The sequence below is a fragment of the Lygodium microphyllum genome, chromosome 5, assembly GCF_053477565.2.
Source record: "Lygodium microphyllum isolate KBCC chromosome 5, Lygodium_microphyllum_v1.1.10, whole genome shotgun sequence".
Taxonomy (NCBI): domain Eukaryota; kingdom Viridiplantae; phylum Streptophyta; class Polypodiopsida; order Schizaeales; family Lygodiaceae; genus Lygodium; species Lygodium microphyllum.
In genome coordinates, this window is record NC_141139.1 from 98,687,386 (window position 1) to 98,706,594 (window position 19,209).

Consider the following 19,209-nt stretch of genomic DNA (forward strand, 5'->3'; position numbering starts at 1 on the left):
CTCTCCCCCCTCTCTTTCTCTTTCATTTCCTCTCCCTCTCTAAATATACACAAATTAAACCCTAAACAAGTAAAAGAGAGAGAGAATAGACTCACCGTAAAGATTTTGGCGGCTCCTCATTGCGACGGCGGCAACAGGCAGCGGCGGTAAGCATTCTTCCTCTCCCTCTCTCACCTTCTATGCAAAATGGTTGCTCTCTCTCTCTCTCTCTCGCTCTCCCTCTCGAAATGTCTCACGAATGCGCGAAATGAAACGCACTCAGGTTTCGGCCCTCTTTTTTTTCCCTGTGGGGCGTCGCTATTTGCATTGCAAATGCGACGCTAATAGTGACGCAAATAGCGATGCCGCTATTCCTGCGTCGCTACCCGCTGTCGCTATACATGCGTTTCCTTGTAGTGATTTTTTGATATTCCAAGTTTTACTCTTATGATCAATGATGAGAATATGCTCTACATACTCTTGTAAATGCTACATCTAAACACTCTTGCTTGAAAGGACATTGAAGATACTCTTTGGTAGATTATTTGTAACTTCATGGTTTGTTCTTGGCCGCCCATAACAGGAATTAATGAGCTGAAGCTTTACTTGTTAACCACTTCCTTTATCTTGGTAGAACATAAACTGTTCTTGACCTGGATATTCATGGGCTAAATTTTTTAAACACGAATTCTACATCAACTCCAAGCATTACAAGTATAATAGTATCTTGCTTCCTTTTCATTCAAGAGAGGGTTTAAAGTAGTCCTCTAGAGATTTCTTGCCATATTTTGGAATTAAGTAGCTAAAGCTTTTATGAAGCTACTTAGTGTAAGATACATTGTTCTAAGTCATGAACTTTTTATGTAAATCCAACTACAATGATTCATTCATAGACTAAAATAGGTAGTCTTCTTCTTGATCCTCTATCTTCATTATCAGTTGAAAAGAGAAGTGACTTAAAGATCCTCGTCATGCCTAGGCTAACATAGGCAACTATACTCATTGGCAAGGAAGGACAAGACTCTTCTTGTATAAATTGAGGTTATACTCATGTATAAAATTCATTCTTCTATGATCAAAAGTTGCAAGCTCTTAACCCATTTATTTGACCGTCTTATGTATCAATCTTGGATTTTCTAAGATAAAGTCAAAATAAATGGTGAACTGAAATTTGTGAAGCTCCTCTCGAACATATAAACAATTACTTTCAAATACATTTCTCCTAAATACACATCTCCATCTAATTTGTCCAGTTCTCTTACAAATCCTCTGTGGTGACCTTCAACCTCACACATTGCGACAACATGATAGTATAGAGCATGGCCACAAAGACTATTGGTCATATAGAGATGCTTTAAGAAAGAATTTGATTTTTTAAGAGGGTGGGAAGATTCATGCAAATGAAACTTTTATGCCCCTTTCTACAGACTTTGAGAAGGGAGGTATGCAAAATATTCTTGAAGATTTCATAGTGTAGAATGTATATGCAGCCTTAGATGCTACTGGCCATGGACTACAAATAGAGAGATATCTGGTTTCTAGTGTAAGCAAGAAAGCAAAGTTATAGACTCGTGCCATGTGGATTTCGGGTAAGGGTAAAGTGCCAAAGAAATAGTTAAATGGTGTAGGTTGGAGTATTAGAGAGAAGAGTAGGTGGGATTACCCTATGGATTCCTGTTCTATCTATGCTTATTTGTAAAGAAATAAAGCACAAATATAATAGCATAAGATAAAAGAAAAAAGATGGTGAGAACAATATGAGATGAATGGGTAGTCCTATATAAAAAATAGGGTTGAAGCCAGAGTTGATAAAGTACAAAATAGTGGAGCCACGCAGTTCTACAGGCTTGGGGAAATCCACCCGTGGAAACGGCTAGGTTCAATGTCACATTGGCCAACGGAATGAAGGTCAAACCATTTGGGGTCCTAAAATACTAGCTAGTGAAGGTCGCAGGGGTGAAGTTTTCCATGAACTTCATTGTCGTGAAGGGAGTGGACTACGACATACTGCTAGGACGACCCTAGATGAGGAACGCTAGAGTTATTGATGATTGGGGTAACAATCTCATCTTCTTAGGGAATAGAACAGAAGTGATAAGGGATGAGATGGATACCTCGAAGACTACCATTCTCAGATGAGGAAGAGCTATATAGGCAAGCTGCTAACTCCCCAAGCATGCCAACAAGGGAGCCCATCATGCCACTCTGCATGGTGGCAGGAAGCTCACGTAACCCAGGGAAACCTGTCTCGGTCCATATCCCCACCAACCAAGCTCAAGCTTCAGGAAATCATAGAGTACCTAAACGATAAACCGAAGGGCAACATGGCTGCCAATCTAAAATCCCTAAGCGATCTTTTGACTAAGCCTGAGTGGAAATGGACCAAAATTCATGATCTGAACCTATTATACAATTGGGCTTTAGTCACTTATGAAAAGGAGATTGGAGAGGAAATCCTGGGGGAACATCACTCCCACCTTTTTTCTGTTGGGGGTAAAGGCGCCTCCGCCGTGCCGCCCCGTGTATTACTACACTGACAGTACCCGCCACTGCACACTATAGGTGGCGGGCGCCTGTCACGTCACTTTATTCTTTATTCTTTTAGTGACAGTTTGAATAAAGGAAGGCCCGATCACACATTGTGACTGTTGGAGTTCCCATTTCTTGTCTCTCTCTTTCTTGCTCTTGCTCTCCCACCATAGCTTGTGTGCAAGCTTCGATCCTTCTCACCTTTCAACTGGTATCAGAGCTTGGCATTCTCTTGCTCGAGCTCAACTCAGTGCTTCCCGACCTTCGCATCGACTCGCTTCACGCATTGGGTCTCCATCCCGGCAGCCATAGCCGACCTCTTGAGCTCCCGACTCTCCCCGGCTTCCCGAGCTCCATCCCGGCCTTCTTGAGCTTCATCAGGGCCTTGCCCTTGAGCTATTGCTTCAGCATTTGTAGGCATTTGAGTGTATTCTCAGTTTGGAATAGGGCAGGAACAAAGGGCAGCCACTCTTCTTGAGCTCCATAGCTCATATCTTCCCTCCCCTTTGCATTGGGCCTTCATGGCTTGGTATGTGTCTACCTTGGGCCATCATTGAGCCCCCCCACACTCAACATTTAGCCACGTGATTAAAGCAGCACTCCAAGCCTCAACATGCTGAATATGGTGCCCATTTTCAGACTTTGACCTCCACGTTTTACAGCTGAATGCTTTGTTGCTCATGGAGCACTCATCATTGGCCTATTTGGAGGGCATTTGAGCCATTTTTGGATGTCATTTTGATGCTTTGGCTTGACATTGAGGTTGGGAGCTGATCATTCTCAGTTTTGAAACTGTCATTCTGGAAACAGGGCAGCACCCTTGACACTGACATTTGTTGCTTATGCCTCATTCCATTGGAGCTATTTGATGCCCGTATGCGGTCTACTTCCTACCCGGATGTATTGGGGATGTATGCATTTGGTTTGACCATGATTTTGGCTTGAATTCGGGGCTGAAGTCTACTATTTAGAATAGTAAATACATGCTGGAATAACAGTGGGCTGAAGGTACTTTACATGCTTTGGCACTTACCTACCGATACCAGATGTATGCTTTGAGCTTGGGCATGATGTCTCTGACATTTGGGGACGACTTGGAGCATATGTATGAGATTATGGGATGCTTTTGAGCTTCGCATTAGCTCCGTCTTCACTGGCATTTGGACTGACTTAGCATGCTCGTGGACCGCCTATGCCTCATGTCTCTGCTTGATAGTTAGGCTTTTGCATTACATGCTTTGGTTCGTGACATATGCTATTTGGTTCGTGTATGCCATACCGACATTTGGAGCTTGGATTTGGATGTATTTGAGCATTCCCGGCTTACTTGATCACTGATCTTGGTTGCTATTTAGATGTCATTGAGTTGACCGAGAGCTTATTTGGGCTTATGTATTGCTTCATAGTTAATACGATCGGTGCTTCATGTATGTCATGCTCTCTTGGATGCGCTTGATGCATTGACAAGTTCACTTATCACTGGTGCTTTCTCTTGGGTTGTTTGAGCTTCTAAGCTCGCTTTGTACGCCTTTTGTGCCAGTGGGAGCATTTTACATGCTTGCTTGACCTTTGACAGTTGCATTCTATTGGAGCACTTACATGTATTTGGAGCAGTTTATGTCTTGAGCAGCTACATTCGCATTGAGACTTTGGGATCATACTCCGATATTTATGGATATGCATTGATGTACTCTTGGTTCACAGGATGCTTATGAGCTGAGTCTCATATTTGGATCTTTCTCTTTGAGCAGACACCTATTTGTGTCAGGTTTTGGCAGTTACAGGAACACTTTGCCTAGAGTGTCTAGGGGTGTGCCTTTCACTGGCAGATGTTATTTTGACATGCTTCGGTGTTGAGCTCATGTTCTTTTCACTGTCATTGGCCTTGCTTATGTCTGTTTCATGCCGGATTTGGACCTAGCATTGTTTGCTTGACATTGGAGCCTATTTTGGGATAGTTTGCTCTCTAGACTGCATACCTGCAATTTATTATAGCAAGCAGTTATTGGTGGACTGAGGTGTACTTTTCATGCTGAAATATCCTGATTTGGTGTACCGCACCTAGTACTAAGTGGGCAGCAACTTTTGGCACACTTTGCTCGCCCTTTGGACCTCGTTTTGGTCATTTTTGGGCAGTTTCTGCAGTAAAACAGCAAGCAGTTTTGGACTGTTTGGGCATTTCCAGCCTGCATAATGGCGTCATCTTTGCATGATAGTGCCATCTTTAACATTACAAAGTTGGATGGTACCAACTACTCTTACTGGAAGAGTCAAATATGGTAGGTTTTGGTGCAGAAATCTCAGATTAAGCCACTTCCGTTAAGTGGGGAGCAGCCTGAAACTATGGACAATGATGACTGGCTTGAACTTGATGAGTTATGCAAGTCCACGATTCTATTGTCTCTCACTGAATAGATACATTATAATGTATTTGAGGAAGCACAGAGTGCATGGGATCTATGGAATAAGATCAAGAATCTTTATGATAAGAAAAGTCCGGCGAGTCAGATGTACTGGTTGAAGCAGCTTATGGATCTGCGCATGAAGATAATGCGACTATGTCTGCTCACTTGACCAGTTCCATGCTATACTGAAGAACCTGACTTCGCAGGATATCACCTTTGGAGAGGAAGTAACTCCTCTTTTCTTGCTTGGGACTCTGAATGAGTCATGGGATGTATTCCGCACTGCTCTTTGTGCCTCTAGTGCTACTCTAAAATTGGCAGATGTTGAGAGTGCTCTTCTTCAGGAAGAGGTGAATCGCAAAAACTTGGATGCCTCTCGTGGTAGTCATGCTTTGATAGTTAGAGGCAGGAATGACAAGTATGACCGTGGTAATGGCCGAGGCCGTGACTCGCAGAAGGGTCGGTCTAAATCTCGTGGCAAGTCGCATAGTAAGTTGCGTGGGCGCAATGCAAATGTCACTTGTCATCATTGTGGAAAAAAGGGCCATATTAGACCACAGTGTCATGAGTTGCGCAAGGATAAGGGGAAAGATAAAGTGTAGGAGAAGTCCTCTGATCGCAGCATAGTACCTGCGAGGTCCAACGTCAAGATTGAGGAAATTAATGTCACGCAGACTGAGGAGTCCGATGGTGGTGATGAGTTTATACTTGCAGCTAGTTCTTCTGATGCTTCACACTTGACTGAGACATCTAGTATATATGCACAGTGCTGGTTATTGGATTCAGGTGCGTCCTTCCATGTGACGCCTTACCATGAGTGGTTTCACTCTTACCGCACTGTATTTGGATTAGTCAGACTTGGAAATGACAGGTCTCTTGATATTGTGGGCTGTGGAGATATTCAGTTGCAATTTTCCACTGGCAGTTCCTTTTTGCTCAGGGATATACGTCATGTACCTGCGCTTACGCGCAGTCTTATGTCTGTAGGACAGTTGGATGATGCAGGGTTTCATGTCTGTTTTGGGGATTCTGCCTGGAAAATTACCAAAGGAAGACTTGTGCTTGCTAGAGGCGCCAAGGCTGGCAGCCTCTATCCTCTTGTTGTATCAGGGTCTTCTGTAGACCATGTTTTGGCAGTAAGCTCTATCCCACATGTATCACTTTGGCATGCCCATTTGGGGCATATATCTTTGAAGGGAATGAAAATGTTATCTGGTTTGCAGTATCTTCCGCCTTTGGACTATGCACATTTTGACTCGTGTGATCATTGTCTTTATGGTAAGCAGAATAGGTCTACGCATAAGAAATTGGGTAGGCCACGCATGAGTGAGCCCTTGGCATTGGTGCATTTTGATGTTTGTGGGCCTATGCCTTGCATGTCTATGGGTGGCGCGAAGTACTTTGTTACCTTCATTGATGATTTTTCTAGGAAAGTGTGGGCTTATCCCATAAAGCAAAAGTCCGATGTCTTGGCAATCTTTCAGTGTTGGCTTGCTCTTGTTGAGAACCAGAGTGGGTATAGGCTGAAATGCCTTAGGACTGACAATGGGGGAGAATATGTCTCACGTGCTTTTGAGCAGTTTTGTGATGACAGGGGTATTAAGCGTCAGTTGACCGCCCCTTACACCCCACCCCAGAATGGTTTGGCTGAGTGCATGAACAGGACTATTCAGGAGCGTGTGTGCTCTATGCTTAGCCATGCAGGCCTACCCCAGAGTTTTTGAGTTGAGGAAGTTAGTACGGCAGTGCATGTCATAAACTGATCGTCTTCGAGTGGATTGGATTTCCAGGTTGCAGAGGAAGTTTGGGCTGGTAAGCCACCCTCTTATGCGCATCTCCGTGTCTTTGGATGTGAGGCATTCTGCCATGTGCCCAAGGACAAGAGGAGTAAATTGGATCCAAAGAGCATTAAATGCATATTCCTTGGCTATGGTGAGTTAGGAGAGATGGGCTATCCCCTATGGGATCCGCAGGCGCGGAAAATAGTACGCAACCATGATGTCGTCTTCCATGAAGACAAGATGCACAGGCAGCTTGAGAAGGTGGTTGAGATCTGCAGAGTGATCTTTCAGGAGGAGCCTAGAGCTCCAGCACAGCCAGTAGTACAACCTGGAGCAGTTCCTCCACAGGGCCAGGGTGTTGGACAGGTAGATAGACAGGCAGCAGAGCGTGCGATGAGACGGTCTGCTAGAGACAGACGTCCACCTGACAGATTTCAGCCCTCTATGCATTATGTTTTGGTTACAGATGCAGGAGAGCCTTTCACTTATGATGAGGCTATGCGCAGGGGTGACAGTCACTCCTGGGAGAGGGCTATGCAGTCTGAGATAGACTCCCTGCATAAGAATGAGACTTGGGATTTGGTTGCCTTGCCTAAGGGCAAGAAGGCTTTGCCATGCAAGTGGGTGTACAAGCTGAAAAGTACCCCTGGACACCCCAAGCCGGCATACAAGGCTAGATTGGTAGCAAAGGGTTTTAAGCAGGAACATGGTGTGGAATTTGATGAGGTCTTCTCTCTTGTGGTTAAGATGACCACCCTGCGCTTAATCTTGGCTTTGGTTGCACAGCTTGACTTAGATCTATATCAGATGGATGTCAAGACGGCTTTTCTACATGGGGACTTGCATGATGAGATCTATATGGATCAGCCTAAGGGCTTTGCAGAACCTGGCACGGAGCACCTAGTGTGCAAGTTGAAGAAGAGCTTGTATGGCTTGAAGCAGGCACCTAGGGAATGGTATCATAAGTTTGATTCCTTTATGCAGTCACAGGGCTACAGCAGGAGTGCTATGGATCCGTGTCTTTACACGAATAAAGCCCGTGATGGCAGTTTGCTTATCTTGGTACTCTATATTGATGATATGCTGATAGTAGGGAAAGCTCATGATGAGCTAGATGCTCTTAAATCTTAGCTGAAGAAGAGCTTTGAGATGAAGGATTTGGGACAGGCCTCACATATACTTGGGATGCTTTTGTATCTCTCACAGCGGGAGTACATTCACAAAGTCCTTGAGCACATGGCCTCACATATACTTGGGATGCTTTTGTATCTCTCACAGCGCGATAGGCATCAGGGGCTTTTGTATCTCTCACAGCGGGAGTACATTCACAAAGTCCTTGAGCGCTTCCGCATGCAGGACGTAAAGCCTATTGGCTGTCCATTACCTTCTTATGTGAAGGTATCACAGGCCGATTGTCCGCAGACAGATGAGCAAAGGGCCGAGATGGCCAAGATCCCTTATGCTTCAGCCGTGGGCAGTTTGATGTATGCCATGATAGCCACTTGTCCAGATATTGCGCATGTAGTTGGTGTTGTGGCACGCTATATGGCTACACCTGGCAGCAGACATTGGGATGCCGTGAAGGGTATCATGAGGTACCTGAAGGGCACAGCAGATATGTGTATTTGCTATGGCAGGCAGGATACAGGGGTCGTGGGGTACACTGACTCCAATTATGCACGACATGCAGATAGTAGGAAGTCCACTTCTGGCTATGTATTCACCTATGCTGGAGGGGGTGTCTCTTGGATGTCCAGGGTTCAGAAGTGTACGGCTTTGTCTACCACTGAGGCCGAGTATGTTGTAGCCACTGAGGCTTGCAAGGAGGCCATATGGTTAGGCCGTCTAGTTGCTGACCTTGGGATTGATGCTACACCTACACTGCATTCGGATTCTATGAGTGCCATTCAGTTGGCTAAGAATCCAGTCTTCCATGCGAAGACGAAACACATTGAGGTGAGGTATCACTTCATACGTGGTGTCATGGAGGACAAGTCTGTTGACCTTGTCAAGATCTCCACTGACGAGAATCCTGCAGATCTACTCACGAAGAGCCTCACTACTGAGCGCTTTGCCTTCCTCAGGAGGGTGATGGGCATTGGATGAGATGTCGCCTTTCCTCATCCCTTGTACCTATGTACATTTGTACTGTCTTTTCTTTTTTCTTTTCTCTCTCACTAGGGCAGATTTGCCTTTAAGTGGGAGGTTGTTGGGGGTAAAGGCGCCTCCGCGGTGCCGCCCCGTGTATTACTACACTGACAATACCCGCCACTGCACACTGCAGGTGGCGGGCGCCCGTCACGTCACTTTATTCTTTATTATTTTAGTGAGAGTTTGAACAAAGGAAGGCCCAATCACACATTGTGACTGTTGGAGTTCCCATTTCTTGTCTCTCTCTTTCTTGCTCTTGCTCTCCCGCCATAGCTCACGTGCAAGCTTCAATCCTTCTCACCTTTCATTTTCAAGGTACGAGATGCCTACAACAATGGCATGTATCATCCCACATAGCTTGAGAAATGCCAATGGAAATTAATAAAGGAGAAAATCATAAAAGCCCCTAACAATTGGAAGCATCAGAAAGGAGGCAATGCACATGAGTCAATTCTAGCTCTATGTTCCACCTTGAAATTGGTGGTTACACTATCTTTGAAACATAGTTTGTAAGTATAATGCTAGTTATATTATTTGTTATTTGCTTACACGTTTATTTTTTTGAGACAAAATTTATTGCATGTGTTGTTCTTTTGAATTTACATCCATGGATCATTTATCAACCAAGTTGAAGGGGGGGACTATGGATGGTGGTATGACATGGAGCTTTTCGTAACTAAGATATTCTAGCATATAGGATAGGTAGTAATATTAAATCCAATCATATTAATTTCTATATCTATTTACACATAATGTTTAATTCAATTAGCCTTAGTTCTATATCTCTTTCTTATTGCAAGATTGTGTTATTGAACAGTTGAGGGAGATGAGATATTTGATTAGAGATCTCATCATGTTACTTGATTTCCTTATATATTTTTCTCTATCTATGGATGTACAAATCATATTGTACTCAATATATATATATATATAGACACACACACACACACACACACACACATGTATATATGTATGTATGTATTTACTTCGTAAGATTCCCTTGAAAATCCATTCATTTGGGACTTAATTATCCTATTTTTTACCTTAATTCATTATTACTGTTTTGGTTTGAATGCGTTCATTGGGTTTTGATATATGGCGTATACATCTATCCACTTATGCACTAGCATATGTCTAAGTGGATAGCAAACATGGATAGATCTATGCTAAATTCTTCTCTCTATTAGCCATCATTATATTTTACTACAATCTTTGAAATAAATGTCAATATGATTATAAGAATAAGCATCAATATGATTATTAGAATAAGCAGAATAAGTGTCCATATTTTATTTGAAATATACAATTCTTTTTCCTTATGGTTTATTTGTCACTTATTCCAACATATATTAGTATACTTGCACCAAAGCTTTTACCAACACTTATTACGATGGTACGGCTTGACATTACTCACATAATCTAATGTAATGGTAATTTAAAAGTCACTTTCAATGTTCATACTATTACATATACATAAAAAAACATTTAAAAATATTTTGATAATTATTCCAATGATCATTAGATTGATTGAAATAGAACTTATACTCCTCTATTCATTTTGTTGCACATGGTTACTTGTTGAGAGGTAAGCTTCATTGTCGTCGTCGTCGTCATCATCATCATCATCTTCTTCTTCTTTGTTGATTTGGGATTTTTTATATATTTAGAAACTCATTTCACCATGTCACCCTGGAGCCAAAAGATAAGCTTCAACTTTTTTTCCATGTTTATTCTTCTTCTATTTCTTAATATATTTCTAGTCCATCATAGTTGTTTTTCTTTATAGCATGAAGAAAGTGTTAAGAGAGAGAAAAAGAGAGTGTATGATGGTTACTTGTTCTTGTACTATTTCAAATGAATATCAACAAGAGAGAGAGAGAGAGAGAGAGAGAGAGAGAGAGAGAGAGAGAGAGAGATGGAGAGGGAAAGATAGGGATAGGGAGACTCTATAAGACAATCAAACACTACAACATATAGACCCAATACTCATGTTTAAAGTAACAGAATTATTCATGGAAAAAATGTCCCATGTCATCGCTATTCATCACGACAAATACATTGCTATATGCATTGCTATTTGCAAATAGTGGTGTATATAGCAATGCATATAGTAACATGAATAGCAATGCAAATAGTGATGCACATAGCAATAGTTGTAGAGTAAATTTTTAATGCAAATAGTGAAGGTTATAGAGGGGGGAAAATAAAGTGGTAAGGCATACAACCCTGCCACCCTTCTCACTATATATATACTAAATATTCTTGCATAATTCATTTACCAATGTAATATACACCTAATGTCTAAATTTTTTATATCATGATTCACCAAAAATAAGGAATCCATTGATTGCAAAAGCTAGATATTATCGATTTGAAAAACTATTACTCAATGAGGCTTTTTATCACTTGCTTAAGCTCAAGAAGAAAAGATTTTAACATGTGATTTAAAGATGGAATGTTAGTGTGCATAATGAATGTGGTTGATGAGAGACTCAACTTGATCTAGGCATTTATACTGCCACAAGCATGACCCTCTACTCTTTGGCTTCCTTGTTTTGGGCATTTTATTGAACTATCTATTGAACCACTTGATTTAACTTTGCAATAAGATTATTATCTCTGATGGAACCCCTAGTCTCATGCTGACAAAGTGTGGCATTTAGTATGATATATGCACCATATTCATGTGATTTTTATTTATCATGATACTTCTCAAGTATTGATTCATGCCACTCTTTGATATGTTGTTGGATATCTTCACTGGCTTTGTTCTTTCCCTTATTTCTAGCTATTTTTACTCACTGTCAGTGTGCAATCCAATTTTACTTCCTATTACAAAAATGGCTATAACTTTTCACCTCAATATCAAAATGAGGAATTTGTTGGTTCAAAACGAAGCTACAAAAAAAATTTCTTGGTTCAAAACGAAGCTACAAAATAGCTCTTTGAGATGATACATTACTTTATAATTGAATCATAATATTTTGAAAATATTCTTTCTTTGTTGTACAAAATAGTCCAACACCTTGTAAATTCATTGTTTTGTCCTCTCAAGCATTATCAAGTCTTAAACTAAGGTACCTAGAGACTTGTAAATAGCCTAGAATAGCTTGTAGCACATGTAAAGGGCTGAAAATCTATCCCAATAAATATCCAAGTGCCCTCTTACTCTTGTAAGTATCCATATCTTGCTAATAAAGGCCAAAAAAACCTGGAAACAACATGTAGTCCCTATAGTTTGGCCAGTCTTGTTTGAATACTCTTTGCTTGAAATCTTCAAGTCTTCAATTTCTCCACTCAGTACCTCTGTGAGGGGTAAAATTATGGGATGGTCTTCCTATATGGGCTTTGAATCACCAAGAGGAGGGCAAAGTTTCCCCCAAGTCAATTGATCGCACCCCTTTGGGATCTCATCAATAGTGAGGAAGGATCGCCTCTCTTTTGTCCTATTATCTCCCCTGTCATCTACCTTTTTTCTCGATGGGTATATACATTGTAAGAGCATTTTACTCTCTAAAACATAGATGAAATGCATTACTAAAAAAAAACTTTCAACCCTTAATGATGTACATGGATTGATCAATCAAAAGAAAATTTAAAAATGAGGATTGGCTGAGGGTCTTATCACTGTAAATCAGTGACACACTAATTGAAATAATTTTCCTTTAAAATTTATTCTTGGGTACAAGAGAATCAAATGATCAAATTAGGGTCATGTATTAAGGCAAGAAACTCCCTTTCTCTATCTATTCCTCCCTCCCTCCCTCCCTCCCTCCCTCTCTCACCCTCTATATGTGTATGTGTGTGTGTGTTCTTTTCTTTTCTTTCTTTCTTTCTCTATGTATCCATCTCTCTATTTTTCATTCTTCTCTTTATTTCTTGCTCTCTCTCCCCCCCTCTATTCTTTTTCTCCCTCCATCCTCTTCTCTTTTTCCCTTTCCTCTCTCTATTTTTCTTATTTTTCTCTCTCCCCCTCTCTCTATATTTTTCTTTCTCCCTCTTTATTTTTTCCTCATTTTCTTTGTTTCTCTCTCCTTCCCAACCTCCCTATCTTTATTTCTCTCCTTCCCTCCCTCCCCTCTCTCTCTGTATATATATATACATACATATATATATATATATATATTCTCTCTCTTTCCCTCACTCTCTCTATTTTTCCTTCTCTCTCTCTCTCTCTATATGTATCTCTTCATAAATAGAAAGAAAGAGAGAAGCAAAGAAAAGAGAAAAACAAAGAGAGACGAGAGAAGAGAGAATACACTTACCTCAAAGCTTGAAGAAGAATCCCTCATGTTTTCCTCCTTCTTCTTCTCTTTTATGAGTTCCCTCCTTCTTTGCACATGTCTCCTCCCTCTTCATGGATGGCAATGGCAATGGTAGTAGTGGTCTCTCTCTCTCTCTCTCTCTCTCTCTCTCTCTCTCTCATATTCACAAACTTAAAAAATACCTTGCTTGGATTTAAGTTCTTTTTTTTCTCAGTACGCCATCGCTATTTACGTCACTATTTGCATCACTATTATTGGAGGGAAGCTTCTAGCTCTACCCCGAGACCTATGGACCGCTTATTGCTCAAGTGTTTTGAACTGAGCGGCCATGGCTACCTCTCACATAGCTGACCCGCAATGCCTACCTTACGGGTGTAGTGAGCTTACCTTGATGCTCGATCGAGTACCCTCCTCTTTCTTGCACACCGGTAGCTCACGATCCTTGAGGCAAGCTCAAGCAACCTCAATCCCTCTCCCATGAGCTTCATGCTCCATAGCCACGCGCGAGACAAGAGAAGAGAAGAGAGGAGGGGAAGATGAAGAGAGAATATGGAGAGCTTCTTCTCCAAGATCCCTCACTCTCACACAATCACTCCCTCACTCCCTCACACTCTCTCAGAAGAATGAGCTTCTCATTCACTTTTCAACTTTATATACATGTCCTACTTTTCATGGGTGGTCATCCCCTTTTTTACATGGCCGGCCATTAGCCTAGGCCCATTTCTCATTTCCCACCATTCTAGTCTATCCTATTCCCAACTAATGCATACAATTTGCACAGGAGTGAGCCTAGCGCTTTCTTACAAGGATTCGGGAGCGTTTTCACACTTAATGGTGCATTTTTTACTCTTTTACTTTCCTTGGGCGACTCTAAGACTTCCTGAGGGTCGTGCCCATGCTTTTAATTTTTTCAGGGTCTGGTTACCGGTTAAGGTACCTTTTTCTTCTTTTTTTCCTGCGCCTTTTGCTATTTCTTTTTTTCCATTTCCCGCTCCTCTGTGCTGTGGTAAACATTACCCCCCTCCTAGCCAAGTGCCAATCCCATGGCACTGTGGTGGGAGGTAGCGGGATAGATTATGCTGTTGCGAGGTGGAACTGGTGGGTAGATGACACTGATGCTTGTAAATGAGAAGTGATGGAGTTGGATGACGATGACCAGGAGATATTTCGGCGTGCTTTAGGATCCATGAAGATACTCAGCATCTTTCACACTATTGTGGCGCCCCTTAGGTAGCCGGTCGTCCTTTGAGTATCCGAAATGCTTGAAGCAATAAGCAATCCCTTAGGAGGATGGTATTGGAGGGATTTATTCTGGAGAAACCCCCCAAACGCTCTTTACCCTTAAAATTCGTGGCTTTGGTTGAAGATCCTTGTCTTTGAGTAGAAGGTCTTCAGTTTTGAGTTGAAGGTCTTCAAGCTTGTGGAATCAATAAGCAATCCGTAGATCTTGAGGCATTGGGAATGGATCATTGGACGATGAGGTTCCAAGATCTATGTCAATGGTAGATCCATCACTAGGGTTTCCTTTTGTTTGATTTGGTTCAGTCATGGTAGCCGTCAGTAGACGGATGATTGGCAACATGAAATCTATTGAGCCATTTAGACCTTCGCAGCGAAGCTCCTAAAGTTGCGGGAATGGAGTCATGTCCGACTCATGGAAAAATTCCTTGTCATTGGAGGATGTAGTGGATGATCTTCTTCAACCAAGCAGCCAGTTCTTGAAACACGAACATAACCTGCAAGAAAAGTTGTGCACTTCCTAGGGGGTGTGTCTGTCTCACTATGTAGTGCATGTGCCCGTGCCAGTGGAACTGGGAGATGGGTCTAACCTTGGGCAAGCCCTTGGTAATGTCCCACACTTGAGGACCAAGTTCGTGCGTCGTTGGAGGTGCAGTGCAAAACTTAGGGTGACAGGTCTGAAAGTCCTGCCCTTGATGTGCCCTAAGTGTGAAGTGGGGGAGGGGCTAGGGAGAACCCTAGATGCAGTGAGTGTGGTGCACGTTAACAATGAAGGGAGACTGCAAGCACATGTGAAGTGTCCTCCTTGTTAACCTGCTTAGTAGTAGATTCATCTTTTAGCTTTGCTATTTTTGCTCTTGTCTTGCTCTCCAGTCACCTTGTCTTTGTTTCCTTGTGGCTTCTCTTTTTTTTTTTTTTGAATGAGAGAGGGAGTACAATTAGCAAGACATATCACACCCATTTAATCACGGGGTGATCACAGGCATTGAGATAAGAATGCATGACTTTGTAGGTATTCTATAATATCGGCTTTAGCTCTCAGAGGAGTGGTTGACAAGAAAGGGTAATTACACCTTGCAAAGCGGGTGTCACTCATATTTTCTAAGAGCTGTAGACAGAAGGAAGGAAGGAGAGTAGGCCGCATCATTAACCTAGTCATAGCTCTACTATCTATTCCTAGGTTGATATCAAAGAAGAGTGGGGAGAGATGGGCTTCCTCTGCTACGGGTTTTTGGAGTAGCAAGAATTTGATAAGTCGGAGGTAATTACAAGTGGTCAAAAACGTTGGATCTGGGCAGGACGATAAGTCTACAAGAAAATGGTTTATGGAAGGAAGTATATCCTCTAACCTGAACACTAAGCATTCCTCAGGGCTCCTAGCATTTACATTATATATTTTTGGGAAGTCATAATCCCCATGCAAGTCTCTATCATAGTCCACTCCATGCCTACGGGGGTAGAGCATGTAGATAGGATCATTGCGCTCTTCGGGGAGTGAACTACAAAAGGTGGTCCATGCATCAAAATTGGTGTCCCAAATCCTCTTCCACCATTTCGGCTATGTCTCGTAGCCTTGGACGGTTTTGGGAACCAGATTGACCTTATCTTCCTAGTACTCCTGTGGCTCTTGTTGCCACCTAGTCATTATCATGCTCCTCTCTTTTATCCACCTGTTTGCAAGTTCATTAGCCAGATCCTTGATCTTAGCTACGACTCCTAGAGGCAGGGCCCAGTCTAGAGAGCATGGGAAAGCAAACGAAAGCTTAAACGGCCTGTTATGGAACTCTCGCTGACGCCAGATGACCAACTCCTGGCGCCAGTCTACAGGATGTGTATCATTTCTCAGTGGCATGGGCTCCTCAAGAAGTTGTCTTGGAATTGTGCATGCTCGGCATTGGGCCTCCTCAGCTAATTCTTGTCTTCTTCTCCTTGCTGCAACTATGTGCTCAGGTAGAATGGGCATCTGCAGGTTCTTCTTGTGGGATATTGGGTTGAGGCGGACTCGACATTCTTTCTTGCTCTTCTTCATTAGCTTGCTCGAAATCCAGACCCTCTTCGACATGTCGCTCAACCACAGATGGGATGACTAGCAGTGGTGGTGGTGGTTGTTCATGCTCCTCAAAACCTAGCTCCTTGAGCTCAGCAGTGGAAAGGCTTGTACAGCGTAAGTAGTGGAATTGTTGCTCCTTAGTGATCCCTGTACTCGTTGGGAGCTCCCGCTCTTGAAGACCATATCTTAGAGCTCGAGTGGTTAGCTCCAACTTTCTTTTCACCTTTTCCACTGGATCATCACTCTCAGCTTGTGTGGCATGGAGCACCGTGTTGAGGAAGGCCTGCCGCTGTGTTTTAGTAGTGATTTCGGCAGCTTCAACCCTGGCTTCTGCAAGCATTCTTTCGCATTCTGCCACTGCCAAGCGTTTGGTCAAGTCCCTCACCCTGGAAAATTTTTTCCTTTCCCAATCCATAGCTCTTTCCTCCATCCTTTTTCTCTCTTCCTCCAGTTTGCTCGCTAGGGTGGTTACTACCTGTTGGTGCTCATTTGTTAAAAACCATAACTGGTTCCTTTCTCTTAACTTCTGAGCCAGCTGCTCTTCAGCAATCCCTTTGGCTTGATCTACAATGCTGAGCCTTTGGTGCACCTCGGCCAGTACTTTTGATTTTTCTTGCACCAGCTGCTCTTGGCTTTGGATTTCAGCAAGGAATAGCCTTTTTTTATCAAAAGCCGTGGCCATGAGTGCCTCTACATCTTCCTGGGAGGTCTCCAGCGCATCTTGTAATCTTTGCACTTCATCTTGTAGCTGTTTTGCTTCTGCTGCTGAGACTCCTGGCCCTTCACTCTTCAAAAACTCGATTTCACTTATTAACATGTTTTGTTCTTCTAGCTCCTGCCACAACCAGAGCTCTGTGGTATGTTCTTGTGGTATACTGGCTTCGCCTTCCTGAACCTCCTGTTTTAGCATTTCCACTTGAGTGACCTTTTGCTGTAGATCATTGTATTGCTACACTAGTAGCTTTAGACTCCTTTGCTCTGCCACCAGGTTCTGCTCTTTGTCTTCCAGCCTTTGTCTACTAAGGCGGCTTTCGTTGTCCTGGGCTTCCTTCGTTTTTGCTACTAGTTGGTCCTGCAGGGCCTTTATTTCTCTTCGTCGGTTGGCTCCTTGCCTTGAGACTTCTAGCCTAAGGGCAGCTAATGTTTCTTTTTCTTTTTCTAGCTCCAGCAAGGTCACTTTCTTCTCTTCTTTCGCCTTGTCTAGTTGTGCCAGTAGCTCAGCCACATATGCGTCATAGTCAGTGTCGGCAGGCATGGGAGTATGGGGTGTGGTGGTTGATGCCTCTAGCCTTTGTCTTTTAGGGTCTTGTCGTGACTTTGCATCTGCGGAAGTGGGCCTTTTCAATCTGATTTCTGGCACGATCTCGGCCACTTTGCTCACTAGCATTTGCACCATGTTCATTAGCTGTGCCGTGTCGAGGGGAGGTGTGGGTTGTGTGGTGGTTGGAGTCGTGGTTTCAGCCGTTGTAGGTACAAAAGAGGAAGGAAGTGGATGTAGTAGAGACTTGCCCTTGCTTACAGCCTGCTTCCACACTTGAACTAGCTTCGGGTTTATGACAGGTGCTCATAGGTTTGAGCTCTCCACCCCCGTGGGTCTCTTCCACAGATCTTCGTGTAGCCTCTGCCAACTCGGCCAACTCCTTCAGTCTCTGCTCTTCAGCTTCTTCTTCCGCCCTTCTTTTCCTGTCCTCTTCTGCCTTCTTTGAATCTTCTCTTATCTTTGCAAGCTCCTCCTCCTCTTTCCTCCTTCTTTCTTCCTCAGCCCTCCTAGACTCTCTTTGAGCCCTCTTGATTTCAGCTCGTTCTTCTTTGCTTAATTTCTCTTTCCTTTCCTTCTATCTCCTGTCCCCTTTCTTTTGTTCTTCTGGTTTATTTGCTTATGTGGGCGGCACCTCCTGTTCTCCCTTGTCACTTATCGTTCTTTCACTTGATTCTTCTCCCTCGCGGTGAGGTGGGCTTTGATGTGGTGGGCTTTGATGTGCAACTTGCTCTTCCCTAACTCCAACATCCTTCATCGCTTCATCTATGATGGCTGTCAAAACACCACCATATCTAATTGTGGCTGCCTTTGAGACAGGTTTCTTCCTTGTGGAGCGTGCGGTTGAGGCAGGGGATTCTCCTCCTGCTGGTGCTTCCGCTGGAGTGAGAAGGGTAGCTGAGCTTTGAATGGTTTTCTACACGAACCCATTCCAGTCTACCTCCTCAAGGACTCCCGCTGCGATGCTTTCTAACAATGGGACCCCGATCATGTTCATCAATGCATTGTACCTTTGGCCCGAGAAGAGTGCGTGGATCATCTTTGCTTGCAATTTCACTGCTGGATCCGGGATGTCAACCAAGCTAATTCCATCCACGGTGTGCACCTCTTCTTTCTTTACCCCCAGCATGGCATAAACATCCCTTCTCGGCCACCCCTCTTTCTTGGGTACGAGCCCCAAGGCCTTCTCTACGATTGCCGCATTGAGGGGCACTTCAATTCTTCTTTCTTGCTCCCCTATCCTCACTGTGACAGTGCCACAGTTCCTGCCCTTGTCGAAGTTCCTCAAAAAGTCCACACACATGCCGTAACCCACGGCCTGCCCCGCCTTTTCCACATACTTCTGGAGGTGGCATCTGTCCACCAAGTCTTTGATCGCGGGTTCCTCCAAGATGGCCTCATCCAGATTCAGCGTGTGCTTGAAGGTGAATTGACTGAATCCTCGTGTCGCAACGCTGATGCCGAACTTGGTCATCTCTTCTTCAGAAAATGGGAGTTTGCCCCCTTTGTCTTGTCCTGCCATGGTGGTTACCTGTCAACACACCATGCCAAC